Below are 22116 nucleotides of genomic sequence, written 5' to 3'. Positions count from 1 at the left end.
TAGTAGCCAATCCGCATCTCTCCTACCTCCGCTCCTGCCCTCCGCCCCTGACGAGGCTGGGGGTGGGGGGGCCCCACGCCGCTCCTCCGGCTTGGAGCCGGCCGCCTGCCCCCTCCCCTGCCCCTGCTTGGACAGCAGCGGGGACAGCGGAGGCAGCAGCGGAGGCGGCGGCGGTGGCAGCAGTGCGGGAGCCACTGCTCCCCCATCCCCCGCCCCCACTTGTGTGGGCTACCTCGGTGGCGGAGTCGGTGGCGACGGCAGCGGTGGTGGGGGAGCCACTGCTCCCTCATCCCCCGCCCCCACTTGTGCGGGCTGCCCTGCCGGCGGAGGCGGAGGCGGCGGCAGAGCCGCCGCTCCTCCCCCCCCCCCCCCCGTGCGGTCTGCCCCGGCGGTGGAATCGGCGGTGGAGTCGGTGGCAGCGACGGCGGCGGCGGTGGGGGAGCCACTACTCCCCCATCCCCCGCCCCCACTTGTGCGGGCTGCCCCGGCGGTTGAACGGGGGGGAGACCCCCCCCATTGCACAAAGCTGGTGCTACCATATCTGTATCTGTCATATCGATTTCTCTGTCCGTATTAGTATACGAGTCAGCTTGCTGCGGCTTTTTCTTTCCCTTTCTCCTCTTCAAAGTCATTTCCATATTACTTTTGTCTACTACAGATGCTTCTTCCCTGTTCAGATACATAGTAAAAAGTTCTGCATATCTTAGTTCATCAGACCTACGTAATGATGTCAATTCTACCATCAGGTCATTAATGATGTCATTTTCCAAACTCCCATAGCGAGGCCGATTTCCTTGACTTAATTTTAAAGTCGGCCAAACCCGTGTGGACAGTCTGATCAATTCTCGGGTGTCCAAAGTACTTTTTCGCCCTGTCAGCCATCTCCAGCGTTTTATTATCAGCTCTAATGGGCTGTTAGGAGGGATTTTTTCATTCACACCGCCCATGTTTGCTCACAGACAGGAAAACTCTGCCAGAGGAAAGCTCTTAACTCTGGAATTCAGCCTGCAATCTGGCCTTGGAATTCTGATTTCCCAGGCAGTTTATCTAGGTTACTACACAAACACTTCAAAACAGCACTTTAAAATACTAAAAAGCAACTAGTTTTAGCAAGCAGTAAATGCGCGCGCGTGAAAATCTGGTCTCAACACGATTCGAACCCACAACTTCCCAACGTCTCAACCAACCAACCAACCTCTGAGCCCCTCCTGCAGCTGCGTGGGGTGCAGCCTCTGGGCTCCTGTGGACTCCATGGAGGGCGTCCCCTCCTTTCCACAGTTTTCAGGGGAAAAGTTTAAGCTTTCCTCTTTTGTGGGCTTTTATGACCCCAACCTTTCCAACCTCCTCGGAGATCTCCTTCTCTAGTGCTAGCACAGTCTCAGTAGTATCAGTCCCCTTTTCACTCACCCCTTTCCATGCTTCTGCCTTTCCGTGCTGGGTCCTAAAGTCCTGGTCACAGTCTTAGATTGTTGCTCTGGCCCCTCTGTAATTTGCCGGCAAAGAGAGGGGCAAAGCAAGATGTGTTCCAACCCAAGACTGCGAGTTTCAAGGTCTTTAGTGTCCCTTCATGGTCGCCAGCAACTGATGCCTTTTCCTGGTCTTAAAATCAAGAGTCATACACGGTTAGAAGGGGAAAAGGGATTTTACCTTGGTATTTATTTTAAGGATCCTTAGGTGTACACGTCCAGGTCATATGCATCGAGATGCACCCTGCTGAGTCTATCTCCCCAACATCGGGTATAACATTATAGGTTTTACTAATTAGCATATCTATCAAAGATTCCCCAATTAGAGGCTCAAGTGAGCCCCTCTCTCCAAGGAACCTTCCCCTGGATGGTTCTATCTTGGTTTACAGAATATGTTCTGGAGAGGACCTTGGGGTCTGGGGCACACTGATCCCTAGCTACAAAGCTTCTAAAATGTTTAGTCTCTTAGCTTGACAAACAAGTCCAAGAATGTAGGCAAAAAGCACTAGGAATACAGAAGTTGTAAAAAGGTATAACAGGGGTATAAAAGAAAAGGCAAAAATCTTCATGGCATCAAGTCTGACCCAGGCACCTTTGATGTGCCATGAGGTCAGACCTACTGGAAAGATTCAAAAAATTTAAAACAAGCTGTTCTTGAGGGAGCATACCTATCGGATTCCCCCTTTTTTGTTTCTGTATCATGTTTTTCAATGGGTAATGTGCCCTCTCCACTATGGCTTGGCCTGTTGGAGAATGGGCAATACCTGTAGCATGTTTGATCCTCCAAGTGTGGAAAAATTATTGTGTTTTTTGAGATGTATATGCAGGTCCCTTATCTGTTTTTATCTGTTGAGGAATGCTCATAGTAGCAAAGGCACACAGCCAATGTTGGGTGATATCTCTTGATTTCTCACCTTTGTGAGGTGTTGCTACTATGAATCCTGAAAAAGTATCAATCAAAACATGCACATATTTAAAAATCCCAAAACTCGATATGTGGGTAACATCTGTTTGCCAAATGTCATTAGGTTTTAGTCTTCGTGGGTTTGTACCTAACGTTTGTGGTAAGGAAAAAGTTAGCTGGCATTGTGAACAAGCATTCACTATATCTTGAGCTTGTGGCAAGGTTAAGCCAAATTGTTTTGCAAGTGCTCAGGCATTTTGATGATAGAATTCATGAGAAAGTTTTGCCTGCCCTAATTTTTGTGACATAGTGACTGTCATGGCGAGAGCATCTGCTCTCACATTACCTTCCACTATAGGTCTGAGCAGAGTGGTGTGTGACCTAAGGTGCAGGATGTAGTATTCATGAGACCTGTGAAGTGAAAGGTTATACAAAGTGGTTAATAACACAAAAAGATCTTTGTTACAGACTTCAGGAATGAATGCTCTATTCTCTCGACAATTTCTGTAACATAAAGAGAGTCAGAAACAATGTTAATAGGTTCCTGTGAAAAAAGACAAAATGCTTCTACCACAGCTGCCAGTTTGACTGGTTGGGTAGATCCAGGTTGGAAAGTTATTGAGTGTTCCCATTGCCCTGTATCATTTTTCCACAGGGTCACAGCTTTGTGTGTTTTCCCTGATCCATCAGTGAAAACAGTTTTTGCATCAGGAATAGGTGTTTTTGACTGTAGACGTCTTGGTTGGAAGGGAAGCTCTTTGAAGGACTGCAACAATGCATGTCGAGGCATCGTGTGAACAAACTGTCCATTATAGTCTGCAAGGGCAATTTGAAATGGCAGTGAATCCCTGAAAAGATTCTCTAAATCTGCTGCAGTAATAGGGAGATGTATCATTGCTGGATCATATCCTGTCAGGCTGTGACATCGGAATCCTCCCATTGACAGCAGTCGAATAATCATTTCGAGTTGTGGTTATAGTTTTGAAAAGGTGTGTGGCAAGAAAATCCATTATAATAACCAGAGATGACATTCTTGCACATCATATTGACCAATAAGAACATAGGGTTGGAAAGATTGCAAAATCAGGAACAGCTGCAAAGGCAAATCTGGGTTTCGATGTGTGGCAAAGGACTTGATGATTTTATCGCTTACAGTCTCTAAAGCCTTTTGGGCAGTTTTTGTCAATTGCCATGGGGAAGAGAGGTCTGGGTCCCCTTTTAACAATTGAAATAAAGCAGATAATTCTTCTGTTGTAATTCCCAGCAAACGGCAAATCCAATTAATGGTTCCCAGTAACTTTTGCAAGTCATTCAATGTGCGTATGTTAGTTTTCAAAGTTACTGGCTGTGGGATGACTGTTATTTCAAGCAATTTAAAGCCCAAGTATTTCCAAGGGGGGTCTGTTTGAATTTTGTCTGTGACTATGCACAGACCTCTGCTGGCGAGTGTTATTTTTAAAGCTGCAAGGCAATCACGCAATAATGTCGTGCTGTCGGAGGTAATTAAAATATTGTCCATATAGTGATACAGCAAAACGGATATTTTTGCTGTATGAACTATATTGCTGAATGAACGACAAATTAACAAATGGTTGGACTGTTTTTCATATCCTGGGGTAAGACAACACAGTGGTATCGTTCCATGGGGGTTTCATGATTGACAGATGGTAAAGAAAAGGCAAATTTAAGTGCATCATCAGGATGTAAAGGAATTGTGAAAAAACAGTCTTTTAAATCAATTATTGTCAATTCCCAATGGTCAGGAATCATTGTGGGGTTAGGTATTCCTGGTTGTAATGACCCCATAGGTGACATGATTGCATTGACCGCCCTGAGATCCTGTAAAAGTCTCCACTTTCCTGATTTCTTAGGAATAACAAAAATAGGCATATTCCATGGGCTGGTGGAGGTGACTATGTGACCCAATTGTAGTTGTTCCTTGTCTTGGGGTGACTTTGTGATGTGTATCCCATATCGCTGCCCTATGCCCAGAAATTAATTCTTGTGCCTTTCTATGCCTTTAAACTGAGCCTGAGAGGGGGAAGGAAAACTGAGCAAAACTTTCTCAAAGCAGTTTGCAGCTTGTTTAAGGTCACATAGAAATAGGGACTTTTTTTCAGCTGCGGCAGGGAAGCGAGGAAGCACCCGGCTTGCTGATTTCCAGTCAGCTTTTGGCCAGTTGTTGAGTTTCTTTTTTTCTCCGGAGAGAGAGTTGAACTTTGCTTTTCCTTCCCTGGAATTTCCGATTTTCTCCCTTTTCTGCTGGACTGCTTCAACCTCAGAGCACATCGGGAGGACTTTCCACGGGGCACAGAGGGCCTGGCCCTGTGCCAAGCCCCAGCTGCGAGGAAACCAAAGGGAGGACTCTAACACTTCCCCAGGTGTTTTCTCCACAGTGATAGATTTTATTATTTGACATTATTTTCCTTTTCCTGTGTGTTTGGTAAATAATTAGTTTTATCTTCTTCACTTTCCTTCGAGGAAAATTTATTTTTCCGGAACCTGGTGTGGGGAGGGGTGGTTGTGCCTTCTCACAGAGGATATAGTTCTAAATTTGGCCAAACTGGTACATTCCTGTACAAGGATTTGGGCTTGGTGAAGCCGCTTGCCTCTTAAGGGCCACTGGTCTTTCCATACAGGCTTATCAGTAAGCATCTTGCAGGTAGCCACCGTACCCCAGTATCTGTGGAAACGCAAGCATACCCACGACCCCAAGCAATAAGCTTACACGGGCCTTCCCACTTAGTGAGGAGGTCCCGTACCCAGACTTTCGCTCAAGGCAGGTGCGTCTTGCCTGCAGACTGCAATGAAAGAAAATGATTCAGAATAACAGGATTATTTGAATTTGGTGGCACTGTAAGATGATTAATTGTATATAACACTTTTTCTAGGCGACTCTGTGGGGTTTCGCCATGCATTCCCCCTTTTTGTTTTTCTAAAACATGCTTCAGGTGCCGTGAGCACGTTCAACAATGGCTTGGCCAGTAGGAAAATGCGGAATACCCAAAGTATGATCTACACCCCATAGTTGCAAGAACTGCCGCATCTTCTTTGAGGCATAGGCAGGGCCATTATCGGTTTTCACAGAAGCTGGCACGCTCAAAATCACGAAAGCCAGCTTCCAATGGGCAATGACGTCGTGGCCTTTCTCTCCAGTATGAGCAGACGCCCACATAGCTGAGGAGAAAGTGTCAATAGATACATGCACATACTTAAACCAGCCAAATTCAGGAATATGTGTTACATCCGTCTGCCAAAGCTGCAAGGCTTGTAGGCCTCTAGGGTTTACCCCTGATGGCAAAGGTGCAGTGAGTTCGTGACATTCAGCACAAGCACTGACAACGTCCCGAGCCTCAGTTGGCGTTAGATGAAACTGCTTCTGCAGGGTATGTGCACTTTGATGGAAAAAATTGTGCAATGCCTTGGCTTGCGCAATTTTGTCAGGCTGAGGCACTACCCAGGCAGGGTTAGCTAGCCTGTCAGCCCTGGCATTGCCTTCTGTTATGAAACCTGGAAAATTGGTGTGACTCTGAATATGCAAAATGTAATATGGGTGAACTCGAGCTTGAATTGCACACCACAAAGTTTTCAATAATGAAAACAGAGCCGCATTATTCACTTCCTTCAAAAGAGAACAATCTAAGCATTGGGTTATATCTGCTACATAAGCAGAATCAGTGGCCAAATTCAAAGGTACCTGAGAGAACCGCTGAAAAGCCATGGCAACAGCCCTCAGTTCAACCAGCTGGGCTGAGCCTGACTCGTGGCCTTCCAGCACCTGCCACTCAGATTCCTCCTTCCAGGTAACAATAGCTTTCCCGGTCTTCCTAGACCCATCTGTGAGAATGGTGGGTCCTTGCACTGGCACCTGACTATTTTTTGGCCACAAGGTGAAGCTTGTAGATTTTGCCAATTGCAGTAATTTGTGGCTGGGCAGATGATAAGCAATCTGTTCTGAAAAGTTTTGCAGCGCACTTTGCAAAGGAGCGCTGTTAGTAAGGCTCCACTCAAAGTGTTCCTGCTGTACTGGAAGAACAATTGTTGCGGGATCCACTGCCATTAATTGCAAACACCATTGGCGGCATTTGATTATCAGACTAGCAGTCAATTCAAACAATGCGGGTGCCATCTTTTTTGGCTGATGAGGCAAAAAGACCCATTCTAGGATATGCAAAGGATCAGGCCACTGTTTATTCCATTGGCCAATGATACCTGTAGGATGAAGATCTGGAGTGGTAATGAAAACAGTGATATCAATGGAGGGATCCCCTCGATAAACCTGACAAGCAGAAATAGCCTGTTGAACCTCCTCCAGCGCTCGTTGCACTTCAGGCATCAATTTCCGAGGTGAATTCAACTCAGGGTCCCCCTTTAAAATATTAAAAAGCAGGGAAAGTTGTGCTGTGGTTAGCCCTAAATAAGGACATAACCAATTGATGATACCCAGCAGTTTCTGAGCATCATTCAAGGTCTTAATAGAACCCGAGAATTGCACCTCTTGGTGTTGTATAGTCTGATCCAGAATTTTGACTCCTAAATATTTCCAAGGAGGATGCTGTTGAACTTTTTCCAGAGCCACTTGCAATCCATAGGCATGCAGAGCAGTGAGCAGCAGAGGCTGTATCCTCAGCAGCTCGTCCTGCGTGGACACTGCCACCAGGATATCATCCATGTAATGGCAGCAGTATGCCTCAGGAAACTGCTCACGAACTCCGGACAAAGCTTGAGTGACATACCATTGGCAGATAGTCGGGCTGTTCTTCATGCCCTGAGGTAGAACCTTCCATTGATATCTCATCGCAGGTTCGGCATTGTTAACTGCAGGCACAGTAAAGGCAAATTTCGGCTTGTCATCAGGATGTAAAGGAATAGTGAAAAAGCAATCCTTCAAATCAATGATCAGGATTTCCCACCCCATTGGAATCATGGTGGGTGAGGGCATACCAGGCTGCAATGACCTCATACTTTCCATCACTGCATTGATTTTTCGGAGATCCTGTAACAATCTCCATTTCCCTGATATTTTCTTAATTACAAAAACAGGAGTGTTCCAGGGACTAGTAGAAGGCTCAAGATGTCCCTGTTGCAATTGTTCCTGACCTAACTGGCGAAGGGCGACTAATTTCTCTTCTGGTAGGGGCCACTGATGGTTCCATATAGGTTTGTTTACTAGCCACCACAAAGGCAGCGTAGGATACTCTGCACCCTTCAGCACAGTGGCTCCTATTAAAAATTTGTCCCAATCCGTATCCCCCAGGCTGCCAACACATCCTGCCCCCAGAGGTTAAGCAGAGCTTCAGTGACATAGGGCTGAACTGTAGCTGCTTGCCCCTCTGCATTTTTTATCACCACAGGTCGTTCGCTTAAATAGCTCTTTGTGGTTCCTCCCAACCCAGCAGTAGCTGACCCCACAGGAGTAAAAGGCCACGCAGGAGGCCACGCAGAGAAGGAGATGGTTGTCACATCAGTGCCCGTGTCGATCAAACGTCAGAGTTGAATCTGGGGCAGATGGGCATTCGGCAGGATTAGAGTACACGTCATCTGTGACTTTTGGCTGGAGATGTCTGTGGTCCAGAAGATCTGTGGAAGTCCTGTAGTTCCAAAATCACCATCTCCACGACTTTGTTGTTCTGTCCTGGGGACACATGACTTAAAAGGCACAAGTTGAGCAATATGCATCTTTTTAGGAATAGTAACGGGGGGGGTTGGGTGTGGAAACCATAGCACAAATCTGGCCTGTAAAATCAGCATCAATAACTCCTGGGTGTACAAAGATCCCCTGAATGGTAACACTAGATCTACCCACAAGCAATGCGCTGAAGTCTTGACCTAGGGGTCAATAAGTATCCAAGGGAACCTTATAAACACGACAGGATTCTAAGACAACTGTTGCTGCGGTGTGCACATCCACCCCGGCTGATCCCTGGGTGCTGGCTCTAAGCTGTCTGAGTAGGCCTGTGTAGTGGTTTGGTCCAAAATACTCATTACTGTTTATCTTCTGTGAGATAAGAATTAGGAGAAATGCAAAGCAGGCACCAAACTTGAAAGAATATAAAGACGTTTATTAACAGACCTAAAAGAGGAAAAAAAATTATACCATACCTTCAGAACTCTCCTCCTCCCCCCACCTTCCTCCCTTCTCCCACTGACAATGTAAAAAGACAACCCTTAAGATGTTCAGTCTGTTTACCATTTCCATAATAACCTTGTTCAGTCCATTTAGAAAGAGAAGTCTCTTCTTGCTCGTGCTATGAAAACATTATCACAACGAGACAGCCACCCACTTCCAAATATTGTTCAGTCCATTTAGGAAGAGGAGTCTCTCTGCTCGCGATGTGAGTCCCTTCCCCCGACTTGCAGCTTTTCCCACAACTGCTTTTGAGGGTCCACTCTTGAAGTTTTCTGGGGTACAATTTTAAGGTTGAGCCGTCCAGAAACAAGAAAAACAGAGGCCCTTCTCCTTCCCTGGGAGCAAAGGGTCTTCCTCATCTTCATCGTTAGGACTATCTCTGGGAGCATCTCTAGGGACTGAGGTTTTCTCCTTTCCCATTTGGAGCAAAAGTCCTCATCTGGTTCATCTCTCCCTGTCCAAACTTCTCATGAAATTACAGCTGCGTCAGCATCTGCCTATCTCAGTGCAGGTGCTTTTGCCCATGAGTTGAACACTCCACCCCCCATATCTTCATGAAATTACAAAGGGATACTCTGATATATCATAGCTTCACAACAGAATTTCAGCTTTAAGCATCTCCTCTTTCTCTTCCCTCAGGTTTTCAGCTCTTCACAGCAATAAAAGGTTTAATCTCACCTCGGCCTTGCAGCTTTGCAGCTGGAATGTTGAATCTTTCTTATCGCAGTGGAGAGGGGGAGAGCCAGGCCGCTCCGGCTGCCCACGGCAAGGCAGTGGGGGGGGGGGGGTTCCATGGCTGGAACAGGTCCACAGACTCCAGGATGGCCGTGGCCCGGCCCGGCCTGGCCCGAGCAGGGCCTGGCCGGGCCCGCCGGCCCCCACACGGGGCCCGCAGCCACCTGTCCCAGCACCGGAAACGAGAGAGAGCTTGGGGGGGGGGGAGTTTGTCTATTCTTAAGTGTGGATCACAGAGGCGGCCACAACTTTAAGTGGCTTAAAGAATTGTCCATATTCAAACTGGCCACTGATAGGTTCTATCAGGTCCCAGAGGAAACTGTAAGCACCCCTTAGCAAGGACATCCCTTCCGGGACTATGCTTGCTAACCTATGACAGCCTGGGTTGGCGAAGCCATGCCCTGGGGAAACATTTCTGTCTTAGCGCAATTCCCCTGTGCACTTCTGTTCAAGTTTCCCAAGCGTATCAGAAGTCGACCATTAGCATGGTACATAGATCCACAGTATTCTGCACAATGACCTGGCCTACCCCATCTCCTGCATTGAGCAGCTCCCCTGTGTCGGGGTCCCTCCCCCCTGACATGTACCCCTGGGAGAGGGGCCCTGGGGGGGAGGCACGGGGTTTCCCTAGCCCCTGGTCAGCCTCATTCTCCATTGGTTGGTTTGTGTTCCCCTGCGCGGGCAAGGACCCTCTGGTCCCGTGACTGTGGCAGTTCCTCGGCAAACCTCTGGCCATGCAGCTGGAGAAATAAACATCTCTGAAACATCTATCAAGAATCGGTCCATATATATTTCTTTTCCATGGCCCTCCTTGTTTGATACATCGTGTTGCAGTATCCCCACTGTAACACCCCTGTTCTCCTTATTTCTCTGCTTTTTGTTAATCTGGTTCTGTTTGCTCTCAGCTCTAGGCCTCTTTTGTCCACGATCAGAATTTGATTGAATAGGCCGTAGGACTGCAGCCAGAGCAGACTTATGATCTACACATCCCACCTTAGAGCAGGCTTCAACCATGGCTGTTAATGATGGCTCCCCTGGTAAAGCATCAATAATCCTTCTTCATCATCATTGGCATTATCTCTGGCTAGTTGCCTGCACAACATCTGCCTCAAGGTCTCATCTTCAGCCTGCTTCTCAAGGGCTGCAGCAATCTTTTCCACGAAAGATAAGAAATGCTCTTTCTGCCCCTGAGAAATTTTCACGTTGGGGAATAGAATTATTGGGATCAATAAAAGAACTGTGCAAGCAATAGGCCTGGAAGTTTTTAGGCTTGTGTTGTGAGAGACATTTTCCATGGGAAAGTCCCTGTGTGAAGGAAACAAAGAGCCTGAGAAAACAGATAGGGAGTGAAAAACTTGCAGCTGTGCTATCCAGGAGTGATACAAAGGAGGTGAGCACAAAATTCTTTTGATCATAACAAGACTGTGGAAACTTGCCAATGTAGGTCCAATTATGTAGAAATAGAAATGTGTCTTGATAAGCTTTAAGCCACTTAGGAGCTAACAAGCTGGTATACTATATAAGTGCCTTTAGACTGCTAATAAAACGGAGTTCATTTATCAACCATATTGGTTTGGATTCTCTTTCTCCCTCCCCCCGCCGAGGATCCGGGCTCCCCGTCCCGCGCGGCTTCCAACATCTGGCGCCCGAACGTGGAACACCGAACTTGGAACACCGAACTCGGAACTTGGAACACGGAGTACGGGACTCGAACACGGAGCTCGGAATTTGGACTGGGACCGGTATTTTGTTCCTTTTGACCCGGTGGGAGCCTACTGTGGTGCCGGGGCAGCGCCGGCGGGCGTGGAGGGTCGGCGGCTTGCCCGACCCCCAGCCTGGACCACCCTGACATCGGGGGTTCGCCGTTTGGCTGATAAAGGCTCACCTGAATGCTGCAGGACCCTGATAGTAGAGGCGCGCAAAGATGCGGTTTATGACAGGGTAGTTAGTGGTTTTTACGCAGTTACGGTTCGCACTGAGACGCGAGTTCACGGTTTATCCGCGGTTGTGGTTCGCGCTGAGACGCGGGTTGGCGGTTAAGACGCGGTTATTTGAAACTTAGGTGGCCTTTGGTTTATTTTTACGCTTTTTAGAAAAGCAGGGAATTAAGGAGATAAACCTTTATAAGGAACTAGTTATTCCAAGATCGTTTAAAATGAAAGCTACAGAAACAAGAGCTCCCAAATTCACCTGGAGAGCAGTAATTAGTACTCTCGCAGAAGTAAAAACAGAAAAGACAGTTGCCGCGGTTGCCATAGAGACTGTAGAGAGCGGCAGCACGGGCTGTAGCAGCTCCGGGAAAGTAACAGATGCGGGACTTACAGAGCTGCGGCCAGAGACCACGGCGGAGTCTGGGGTAGCGCGGTCCTTCGGGCTGGCCGTGAGAAAACCCATTAAAACCACGGCAGCACGTGTTCGCTCATTGCGGGAGCTACTAAACCCGGCAGAGCCGGATGTTAACTCTCCAACGACTGGAAGAGTAATGGCTGCGAACGCGGAAGCACAGACACCAGATCCAGGGGGCAGGGCACAGGCAGGCCAAAGAGACACAGGCAGTCCTGCCTTCCTGCCGAAAGCGGCAGAGCCAAAGCCGGCCGGGGCAACCTGAAAACAGCCCCAAAAGAAAGAGAAGTACCAACAAATGATACAAAAAGTTATCAAAAAGCTTACTAACTTATCTATACTAAGCATTTTACAGTCTGTCTTTACAGCAGATGTCCTGTGTTCAAAAGTATTACATCAGCATCCTACAATTGTTGTTAACCCCTTCACAGTTCCTGCTCTGGGAACGAACGTGGACTACAACACTGCAGAATGTCCTGCAACAACAGGGACAAGTCATCGCTACATCACTGACCAGAGAGGTGCCCAGCAAAGTGATGCTATGCTACAGGACCCCGAAACAAGACGGCACAGTCAGCATCAGCTCCTGAGGAAAGTGATGCCACTGCTTCAACAGCTGGGACTTTGAGACCTGTCCCGAGGAGCCTTGAGAGAGGCTAAGACGTGGCTGAGTGAAGGAGCTGAGGACTTGCCAGATCCACCACTCTCCATAGCAGGAGAAATAGTGAGACTCTGGGGTGAATGTAACAGCTGCCCTAGGTGGTTGCTAGTGACTTGTGGTGGGTGTTGGGGAACCCTTTCCAAAGACAAAACTAAGAAAAATAATTGCATAAATTTTTGGGTATATTGCAAAAAGTTTTTGAGTATAACACCAAACACAGAAGTAAAGTGAAAAATTGTTTTTCATCTGCCTTGAAATAAGAGTATTATCAGGCATTTTTCAATTAGCTGCCTGCCAATTTAGATCAAGTGAAAGTAGTCAATTTAGCAATTAGTTATGCTATTTTGCTTAAACTTGCTTGCTGGAAGATGTTATGTTTAAGTTTTGCTACATCTAAGTTCTATTAAGTTTACATGATGTTAAGGTTAATGTCTGTTAAGGTTAAGTTCTGTTAAGTTTAAGTGTTGTTAAGTTTAAGTGTTGTTAAGTTTAAATGAACTTAATTTTAAGTTCTGTTAAGTTTAAGTTCTGTAAAATTTAAGTGATAAGGTTAAGTTGTGTAAAGTTTAAGTAATGTTAAGGTTAATTCATGTTAAGTTTAAGTGTTGTTAAGTTTAAGTGAAGTTAATTTTAAGTTCTGCTAAGTTTAAGTTTTGTAGAGTTTAAGTGATGTTAAAGTTAAGTAGCCATTAATTTTAGTATAGCCTTGCAAGTGCTTAATAAGTTGTGTGTGTGTTATTAGTGTTAGACATGTAATATTATAAAGTTAAGTAGCCATTGATCTTCTGCTATTAGCCCACAGCCACAGCTGTGAAAGGTTCCAAGGTTTGTGCTGTTTAAGTCTTTCTAACCATTTTTCCCACTTCACTAATGGATAAGTGAGTTACATCAATTAACTACATAATTATAGAAAAAAAAAAAAAGAAGACGGTCTCAACTTAGAGGGATAATTAAAGTTATTAGGTTTAAAATTATAACTAGTTTTATTTGTGTAGCATTTGATTACTGTAGAACTAGCAATACTGTTAATAACAGTGTGTTCACCTTGCCTCCCGATGCTTGCAGTAGATAATATACAAAGTCACTACATCTGTGACCCATCAAGTATTGCTTGCACAAAAGAAAAACGGGGAATTTGTTGGGGAATAGAATTATTGGGATCAATAAAAGAACTGTGCAAGCAATAGGCCTGGAAGTTTTTAGGCTTGTGTTGTGAGAGACATTTTCCATGGGAAAGTCCCTGTGTGAAGGAAACAAAGAGCCTGAGAAAACAGATAGGGAGTGAAAAACTTGCAGCTGTGCTATCCAGGAGTGATACAAAGGAGGTGAGCACAAAATTCTTTTGATCATAACAAGACTGGAAACTTGCCAATGTAGGTCCAATTATGTAGAAATAGAAATGTGTCTTGATAAGCTTTAAGCCACTTAGGAGCTAACAAGCTGGTATACTATATAAGTGCCTTTAGACTGCTAATAAAACGGAGTTCATTTATCAACCATATTGGTTTGGATTCTCTTTCTCCCTCCCCCCGCCGGGGATCTGGGCTCCCCATCCCGCGCGGCTTCCAGCATTCACATATCGTGTTTTAGGAGCAGCCATGTCTATGCCTTTTAATAAAGCTCCCATGCCAATACTTTGAGCTTGTTCAAGGACCAGAGGATCCCATCTAGTTTGGAGATCAAGATTAGAAAAGATACCAAGTCCCATAAGAGCATCCACTCCAACTCCCACTCTGGGGTGATTTGGAGGCAACAGCATATTCTGAGCTGCAGCCTTGCCAGCCAGCCTTCTCCAGTGATTCTCAAAAACTGTATATTGCACAGGTTGAAATAACACCTGAGCTAAATGCTTAATGTCAAACAGAGAAAGCAGCTCAGTATTCAGCACTCTAAGAACCTGCATGACTTCAGGAGAAGCAAGCCCATGTTGTGCTACTTTGGCTTACAGGTCCTTGACTACTTTCCAAGCAATGATATAATGTTTTTCAGGCTGTCCTGAGTTTGGGACAGCTTTCTGTACAGGAAATGCCTGAATGACCCCTTCTGAAGGTGCACTATCGTCTTGTTTTGCCATTGCACCTTCTTGGGGTGCTGCAGCAAGCTGCGCAGGTCCTTCCTGAGGTACCAGCTCTACCACCTCGGTTTCTCCAGGCATACCTACTTTCTCTATTAAATCCCAATCTCCCTCCTCCAGGGCTCGCAGCTTTACCGCCTCCCAAAAGTGCTTCGGATTTCTTGGCCTGACAGTTACCTTACAGTCCGGAAGTGTCCAAGGACGGCTTTGTGACAGCTGCGTTCCTAATTGCCTGCTTCCAGCCACAGGCGCCGGGCCAGCGGACGGCGTAGACGATTGCATGAACCGTAACGGCGTGGCTAGTTGTGGCCCTGCAGCTTGAGATGTTGTTTGCAGTGGTACCGGTGTCTTTTCAGGCGGCACCGCCGCCGGAGCCACCGCTACTTCGGTGTTTGTCACTTACGGTTTCGGCACTTCCGTGTTCACCACCTCTGTGTTTGCCACCGGGGCTGTGGTGGCTGCGCCGGTTTGTGTAGCCAGCTCGGATCGCCCTGGCACAGGCCGGGCAGTAACTGCCTCCCGCAACATATCCGTCAGCGCTGCCAGCTGTCGCGACATGTTTTGTATAGCCGCGGTAAGTTCAGCCATCAGCAGCTGCCCCATCTGCGCCTGCGCAGGGAGTTGCCTGGGTAACGGCACCTGCTCAGAAAGGCCGGGCACCACTAACACCTGCGCAGTGTGATAGGGCATCCCAGGCGCATGCGCAGAATATCCACGGGCGTACTTATGGAATATAACCCATAAGCCACATTGCCGGGCAGCCACGCCGCTGTCGTGGTTGTTAAAAGTGGCTGTGGCAGAGACGTTGCAGGCATGCTGGGCGGCGCCGCCTGGGCTGGCAGCAGGGGAAAAAATGGCCATGCTGGAGCTGAATGCGCGGCGGTCGCCGGCTGTGGAATACTCAGAGCTTTTAACCAGCTAGTGCTCGTAGTTTAATGCCTTAGAAAGCCTCGAGCAGCCTAGAGAGGTAGCACGGGCAATCTAGCATTTCAGTAGCTCTGAAAGCGGCAAATGGTAGCTGCAAAGCTAATACCACGAGTAGAAGCAAAGAGGGAGAAATATAGCCTTCAGTTTGCCTAATTCCTGCAATTAGAAGCTTTCAAACAGAGACAGACACACAGATAGCGTTCGCAGAAGGGATGCAAGCTAAAGAGAGCGGGCCCGCTCTGAGGTCCCTCTTTTATTCAGGAGAATGGAAAAGGGAGAGCTAGGGGCAGACCCGGGGTGACTGGCCAATCAGACACTGCTCCAGCATTTGAGTTTCTTTCAATTTTTGCCCGCGCTTGGAACAAAGGAGTTCAGAGCACATGGCAGGGACAAGTCCTGGCTTGTTTGACCAGGGAGGGGTAAGGGCAGCTCCGAGCAGGCAGCAACAGCTGGCGTGCCTCCCGCCACCGCCTGAGGCGGAATCTCGGGCGCTGTGCCTGGCTGCGGCAGCGGTGGAGCTGTAGGTATTACAGATCCCCCTACAGCAGCTGAAATAGGCGGCTGTGCGATCGTCTGCGCTGCGGAAGAGGGAGGAACAGCCCCCGGAGCGAAAGGTGGGGAATGCTCAAATTTTTTGCATTTCTCGGTTAATTCTGCTAACTGTTTGACAGGCGAGGGGTATTTCGGCATCACAAAGTCACGCGGAGATGGATATATAGGCAGAACATAGTTCTGGGGCGAAAGACACGACCCCTGTGCCGCCTCCACTCTTTTCTCCGTGGTTTTATCCAGCTTCGCCGCTACCGGAGCTGTGCAAGCCACCTTAGCTTCCGGCCGTGGTACCGGGGATGGCGCGGGCGACTGCCCTGGCAATGGGGCTGGCAATGGCTCCAGGGACGGGACCGTAGACTTAGTACCCACACTGCTCTGAGTGTCTAACCCTTCAGAAACTGTTTCCCCATCAGAAACCCCCAACATGGGCTGTCCCTTTTCGCCGTGTTTCACATAAAAAACTTTCAAGGCATCAAATAAGAAGCGCCAAGTGCGAACCAGTTCAGACACCTCAAAATCTCCGTATGTGAACTCATAAAGTAATTTATCCCGTCTCCAAGTTTCCAAGCTAAACATGACATCAGGTTCTGCCGAGAAACCATGCTCTGCTGCCCAGCTCAAGACCTTGCATATATTCTGATCCGAAATTTCAGCATTATGTGCATCTAAAACAGCTTTCCAGGCAGCAAGGACCGTGCTGTCCATTAAATCTTTATGCTCCATCTTTTCAGTTTTAAAGTCCCTTCCCCGTACCCCGGGGCGGGGGAGGGTTTTTGCGTGCCTTCTAAGCGCTGCAGCGCTCAGTTCATCTCTTTAAGTTCGGTTGTGGTTGTAGTACACATCGCGGGTCACCAGATGTCGCTGTTTTACCGAGAACTGACAAGAAACAACACACTCCAAATCCAACGAGAAAAGGAATTATTTTATTAAATACAAGCTAGGTTATATATCTTTGTACGTAAGACAGCATGATATGATTGGTTGCTTGACCAGCCACCCCCTAGAGGGATTGGATGAGGTTCTCTAACACCCATTCAAAATATTTTCTCTAGTGAACCATAACAAAATTGTGCAGGTGCAAGATAGAGAGTTAGTTTACCAAACCATCAGCAGCTGTTCCTCAGCTAGCCGTATGAGAAATAAAACCTTCACAAAATGCAAAGGCAGCTGGAAAATTCCTCTGCTCCTGCTTTTTAGCATCCACAGCCCCTATAAAAAATGTGTTGAAATGATCAAGCCCCATTGAGTCAGTAGATCTCACCCCCACAAAGTGCCCAGGATCAGGAGTACATATAGTCGCAAGATGGCAGTCTTGCCTTCTGATCCAACAATGTGTAGTTCTTTGGCTGATTGCCACAATATCTGTTGTCCACTGACTCCAGCAACAATCACCGTAGAGGGTGCCAAGGGCCAATCAGAAGGCCACTCCTTCTGAGCTATGATGGATACATCAGCTCCAGTATCAACCAATCCTGTAAAAGACTTAGAGTCTATTTGGCAGGTGAGTAATGGCTGTGATGTTCCAATTACTTTGGACCATAAGATCTGAGGAACATCTGTTGTCTTAGGTTACAATGTAAGATGTAACCAAAAGTATGTATTCTATCACCATCTTCATAAGCTGTTAAAACCAGATGGGGCAGTGTTCTCTATCTCTTCCATGGTGCATCCCTGATAACTCCCTCTGGGGGATGTCTTCTGTTAATGGGCCATCAAGGCCTTACTGCATGACTCATAAATTTGCATCATCCCATTCTGAAATGCTTCGCCTGGGGGGAGAATCCAAGCATTCCTACCTGGATATAATCTGAGGTTTGGAACACCACACTCAGCCCTTACCTACTGGATTCCCAGAGGACAAGAGTTGCATAACCACCACTGAACCTTCAGAGGAAGACCAGACCCTTCTACAGGATCACTGCTTCAACAGAATCACATCTATCACTTCAGCAGGATTGCAGCCACCATTTAATTGGACTGCTACCACCACCCTGACCCACAGGGTGTCAGGTTGTGCTCTGACTGTGTCAGTGTTTCTGTACTATATCATTTATTTTAATTTTCCTATTAAATTGTAATTCTGATGATGCCTTAGATCTTGACCTTTGTGTTTTTCAAATCCTGTACTGCTTAGAATGTAACTCTGAAGTTTCTTGTGGCCTGTTGGTTTCTGTTCTCTCAGGCTGGGTAGACATAACAAAAGCCTCTCCAGGCCTGCACTCCAAGGTCACCCAGACTGTCCTAGGCCCAAAAAGTATAATCCAAAGAGCTTCTAAGGTGGGCAAGCAGAGGGTAAATTACATCATTGAACTGAAGCTTTAATTGGAGAATTAACCCTGATATGCAAATGAACCAAACCTATAAAAGTGTGAAGAACTCTTGACCTGTCGTCCATCTTGGGGTCGGTTTCGGCAATAGTCTGTGGCTTCCAGGGTGTACCTTTGAAGGCCTTTCAAATAAATACCTATTTCATTCTTTTACTCCTGTCGAGTCTCTGTGTCTAGGAGGCCTCTTAAGGTATCACTGACTTGGCATCTCTCACTGGTTTGCTTTCAAACTAGTACACCTGTGCTTCCAAAGCTCCCATTGTTCCATTGCTGCTGCAATATTGGCACTGGAACAGGAATTGCTGGCAGCAGTATGAGTTGTGCCAAGCGCATTCCTACAGGCACAGTGCAAGGGGGGGTTAGGAGTCCAAGCCATAATTTTGATTTCCCCTTTATAATCTGCATCAATAATTTCCTGTAAAATAAACAGTCTAGTACAAGTGGCAGAAGAACGACCCAATAATAAAGCATGAGTTTGAAATGGTAGTGGACCAAAAACAGCAGTGGGTAATAGATGAACAGAAGCATCTTTTAAGATGGTTGTAGAGCTGATGGCCATATCCAGGCCGGCAGAGCCTGGGGTGCCCCTTGCCAGACCTGAGTTTGCATTGGGGGTTGGCTGAATTGGGCCTCGTTGGGTTGAGGGGCACTGACCTGTGTGCCCCTGATCAAGTTTCCCTGCTTTTGGAGTGCGTTGCCATCCTTGTCGTTACTTAGAGTGGCATTGATTACTCCAATGAAAACCTTTTTTGCAGCAAGGACAGGGTTTATTTGGCTTTTTACTGGTTTTCTGGCCCTTTGGGCATTGTTTCCAAATATGCCCCTCATCTCCGCATGCAAAGGACTTAACAGTTGCTTTAGCTGCTTGCAATTGCTGGGCGACTGCGGTAGCAATTAGTTCTGCTTTATATTGTTCTGAGCCAATATTAGCACATGCTTTGATGTAATCAGCAAGTTCAACATCGGCATGGTTGTGTATCAGGTCTAAGGCTTTTTTACAGTCATTATTAGCATTCTGATAAGCGAGGGATTTTAAAACAGCATCAGCTGCCACTTGCATTTCAATTTGCCATCTGACTGCCTGTTGCAGTCGGTCGATAAAGGTGATATATGGTTCCTGGGCACCTTGACGAATGGCCGCAAATCCTGGCTCTAGGTTTTTTGTATCAGGTACTTTTCTTAGAGCATGCAACGCAATAGCTGTTGTTTGGTCCCAGGCTTGGGGTTGTAATTGCAGCTGGGCACGGGCAGTGGCATACATGCTGGTCCCTGAGAGCTGGGGTGCCGTGATATTAAGTGGCAGATTTTGATTACCATTATTTAATGCCTGGGTTTGAGCCAAATCTACAAATTCCGTCCACCACACAGAGTACTGCCCCCCCATTTAAACTGTTTTAAAAAGAGATTTGCAGTCCATGGGTAAAATGATATGCGATTCAGCTATAGCATCTATTAAATTCACAGTAAAGGAGGAATGCAAGCCATTTTCCTTCACCTAATTCCTTAGTTCTTTAACCATTTCAGAGGACAACTGTTCATGATGTGGGTTTTGATTGCCATATATTACAGGCAAAGCTTGTAAAAATTCAATATCTCCCTCTTGTAATGCTCACAGCTATGTATAAACCTTTCTGGCTCGGGTTCAGTGGGTGACATGTCCTCATAATCATTAGAAGAGTGAGACGTGGCATTGGGAGGAGGACAAGTGGGTAAAATGGATGCAGCTGCCTTTCGGCCTGCTGTCTGTAATATTTCTTCCACGCTATGAGCTGTGGCTGCCATAACATGTACTGGGGTCAGAGGAGGGTATAAATCTGGTTCTTAGTCAGGATCAACTGGCCCCGGATCAAACGGATCTTGGCGTTCCGGATCATCCTCCTCAGAAGGAGAGGATAGTGGTGTGCCCGAGGGGACATGGTCCATGTCTTTAAATTGTTGTAAGGCAGAATAGATGACACGCCAAGTCACAATATAATCGGGGTGAATGTCATGGTTAGTAACCTGACAAGTTTGTAAGCATTCCCTGCCTTTTTCCCAGTAAGTTCATAAGAACCATCAGACAGGTAGCAGGGGCAGTTTTGTCAAATCCAAATGATTAAGGATATAAGTTTCTGAGGTATTACTTTAAATCCTTGCTCCCTGGTAATGCGCAACAGAGAGTCTTTATGGAGTCTTTGAGATTTGGTTGCACTTTTCCCCATAATTAAAGAGAAATGACTACCCAGTGTAGATACAAAAATGCTGCTAGTGAGGATTTTCTTGTTATTTTCTAAGTCCGTGAGAGACTTTTCTCTCTCACAGAAGAGGTGGCAGGGAATGTAAACAACCAAGCCACCTGCAACCTTGAGAAGTCTTGTTTATGGTATAGTAGAAAAATATTTTGACAATGGATATTTTAGGATTTTAGCCAATCACCCCCAAGGGGTGGGTGGTCCTTTGTCCAATTAGACTAAGAAGAAAAAAGTCTATAAAAGAGTTTGTAAAATAATTAAATAAATCAATCTTGCTGCACAACTCCTGCCTGCTGGATCTTCTCCTCCTCCTCCTCCCTATGGCTGCGGGACACGGTGATATACCGTAGGAACCAGGCCTGCGGTAATATTTGGTGCTGCCCGACGTGATCTGCACTCTCTGATGTGTCCTGTTGCTGCGAGCCAAGCCGAATTCCTCTAGAGGTACGCTGTTCCCTTTTGCCCCCCCGGGACTGGGAGGTCCGACAGAACTGAGAAATGGCAAACAGCGGCTCACAAACCGAAGCTGCGATGCTGGTCTGGAGAGGTGTGTTTAGCATATTGCGCACCTCCATTCCTGAAAACTCAGTTCGGGAATTATTAGACTGGGATACTTCAAAAGGGATTTCCATGGACAGAGATAGTGCCCTGGACCTTGCCTTATGGCAGGAACTCGGATGCGCTGTCCGACAGGAGCTCCCGACTGGGGACTCAGCAGCGTTAGAATTATACAAAACCTGGCGCTCGTTATTTATCCTGCTGACAGACCTTGACTGTAACAGCAGGGCTGGCTCGCCTATTTCGGTGATGAGTGACGGAGGAATGTCCGAGGGGGGCCCCGTTGACTGGGTTTCCGGGGAAAATGATAATGGATTCAGAAAATCCCCCCCAGCTCCACAGGCAGACCCTGCGCCGGCTCACCCTGCACAATTGCAGGATTCCACAGCCCCCAGGAACCCCGCGCTGCCAGAGGCGGGGGTGTCAGGGCAGCGGGAGGGCGCACAGCCTGCCTTGCCGTTCGGCTGGGCAGCGGTGTCGGCTTATCCAGGGCCGCAGATCAGCGGCTTAGCCACTTGGACGCCCAGAGAGGCTCCTAGCTCGGTTCCATATGGACCTGGATCTAACTTCTCAGCTGGCGTAGCGCCGGGCGTGCCTGCCCCGGGACTCCCTGGGTGTGGTCCGCTGCCCTACCTGGCGCTGGACTGTTCTGCGCAGTCGCAGAACCGAGCCATCGACCTTTTAGTGCAGCATCTGCCTTTGCTGACAGAGCTGCCAAACCTATCCCGAAGGATGGAGGAACTCCTCAGCCTGTTAGAGCGGCGGATGCCTGAGCCCGCGCCGCCCGCGCCCCCCCCTCGCCATCTGCGGGAGACGCGGCTCCGAGCCGAGAAACGGCGCGGCCAGCGGCGAACCCAGAAGTGGCACAGCCACGGGAAAACCCGGAAGCGGCGGCGGCTGCGGAGACGCGGCCAGAGACGGCAGCTGCGGAGCAGCAGGCAGGGGCGATGGCGCCCAGAGCGACCCCCAAGAACGGGCCAGTGGCGCCAGCGTCGGGCGCGGCTGGGCAGCGTGAAACAGCAGCGGCAGCGGCGACCGCGCCGAACGCAGCTGCTGTGCCAGAGGCGTCGGCGCCGAGAGCATCTGTAGCCCCAGAGAGGCAGTTCCAGTACTAGTTCGGTCAGGTCTGGCCGAGACGGCCTCCCGTATAGAAACTGGTGTGAAAACTTGCGCGCAGCCAGCTGCAGTCTGTCCTGTCTGTTCTGCCT

At 47.7% G+C, this 22116-nt stretch overlaps 1 long non-coding RNA gene across 1 annotated transcript in view; it reads left to right on the top strand.

Moving 5' to 3' along the window:
• The window catches only part of LOC138102686 (uncharacterized), a 47667-nt gene extending 33932 nt beyond the window's left edge, over window positions 1-13735 (top strand). Inside the window, exon 2 of the long non-coding RNA XR_011147477.1 lies at window positions 10840-13735. This is a non-coding gene — a long non-coding RNA (uncharacterized lncRNA). The remainder of the gene's footprint in view (window positions 1-10839) is intronic.
• The last annotated feature ends 8381 nt before the right edge of the window (window positions 13736-22116 follow it).

The sequence above is a fragment of the Aphelocoma coerulescens genome (assembly GCF_041296385.1).
Source record: "Aphelocoma coerulescens isolate FSJ_1873_10779 chromosome W unlocalized genomic scaffold, UR_Acoe_1.0 ChrW_unloc_scaf_1, whole genome shotgun sequence".
Taxonomy (NCBI): Eukaryota; Metazoa; Chordata; class Aves; order Passeriformes; family Corvidae; genus Aphelocoma; species Aphelocoma coerulescens.
The sequence above is the reverse complement of the archived record's forward strand: the minus strand, read 5'-3'. Positions and strand labels throughout refer to the sequence as shown.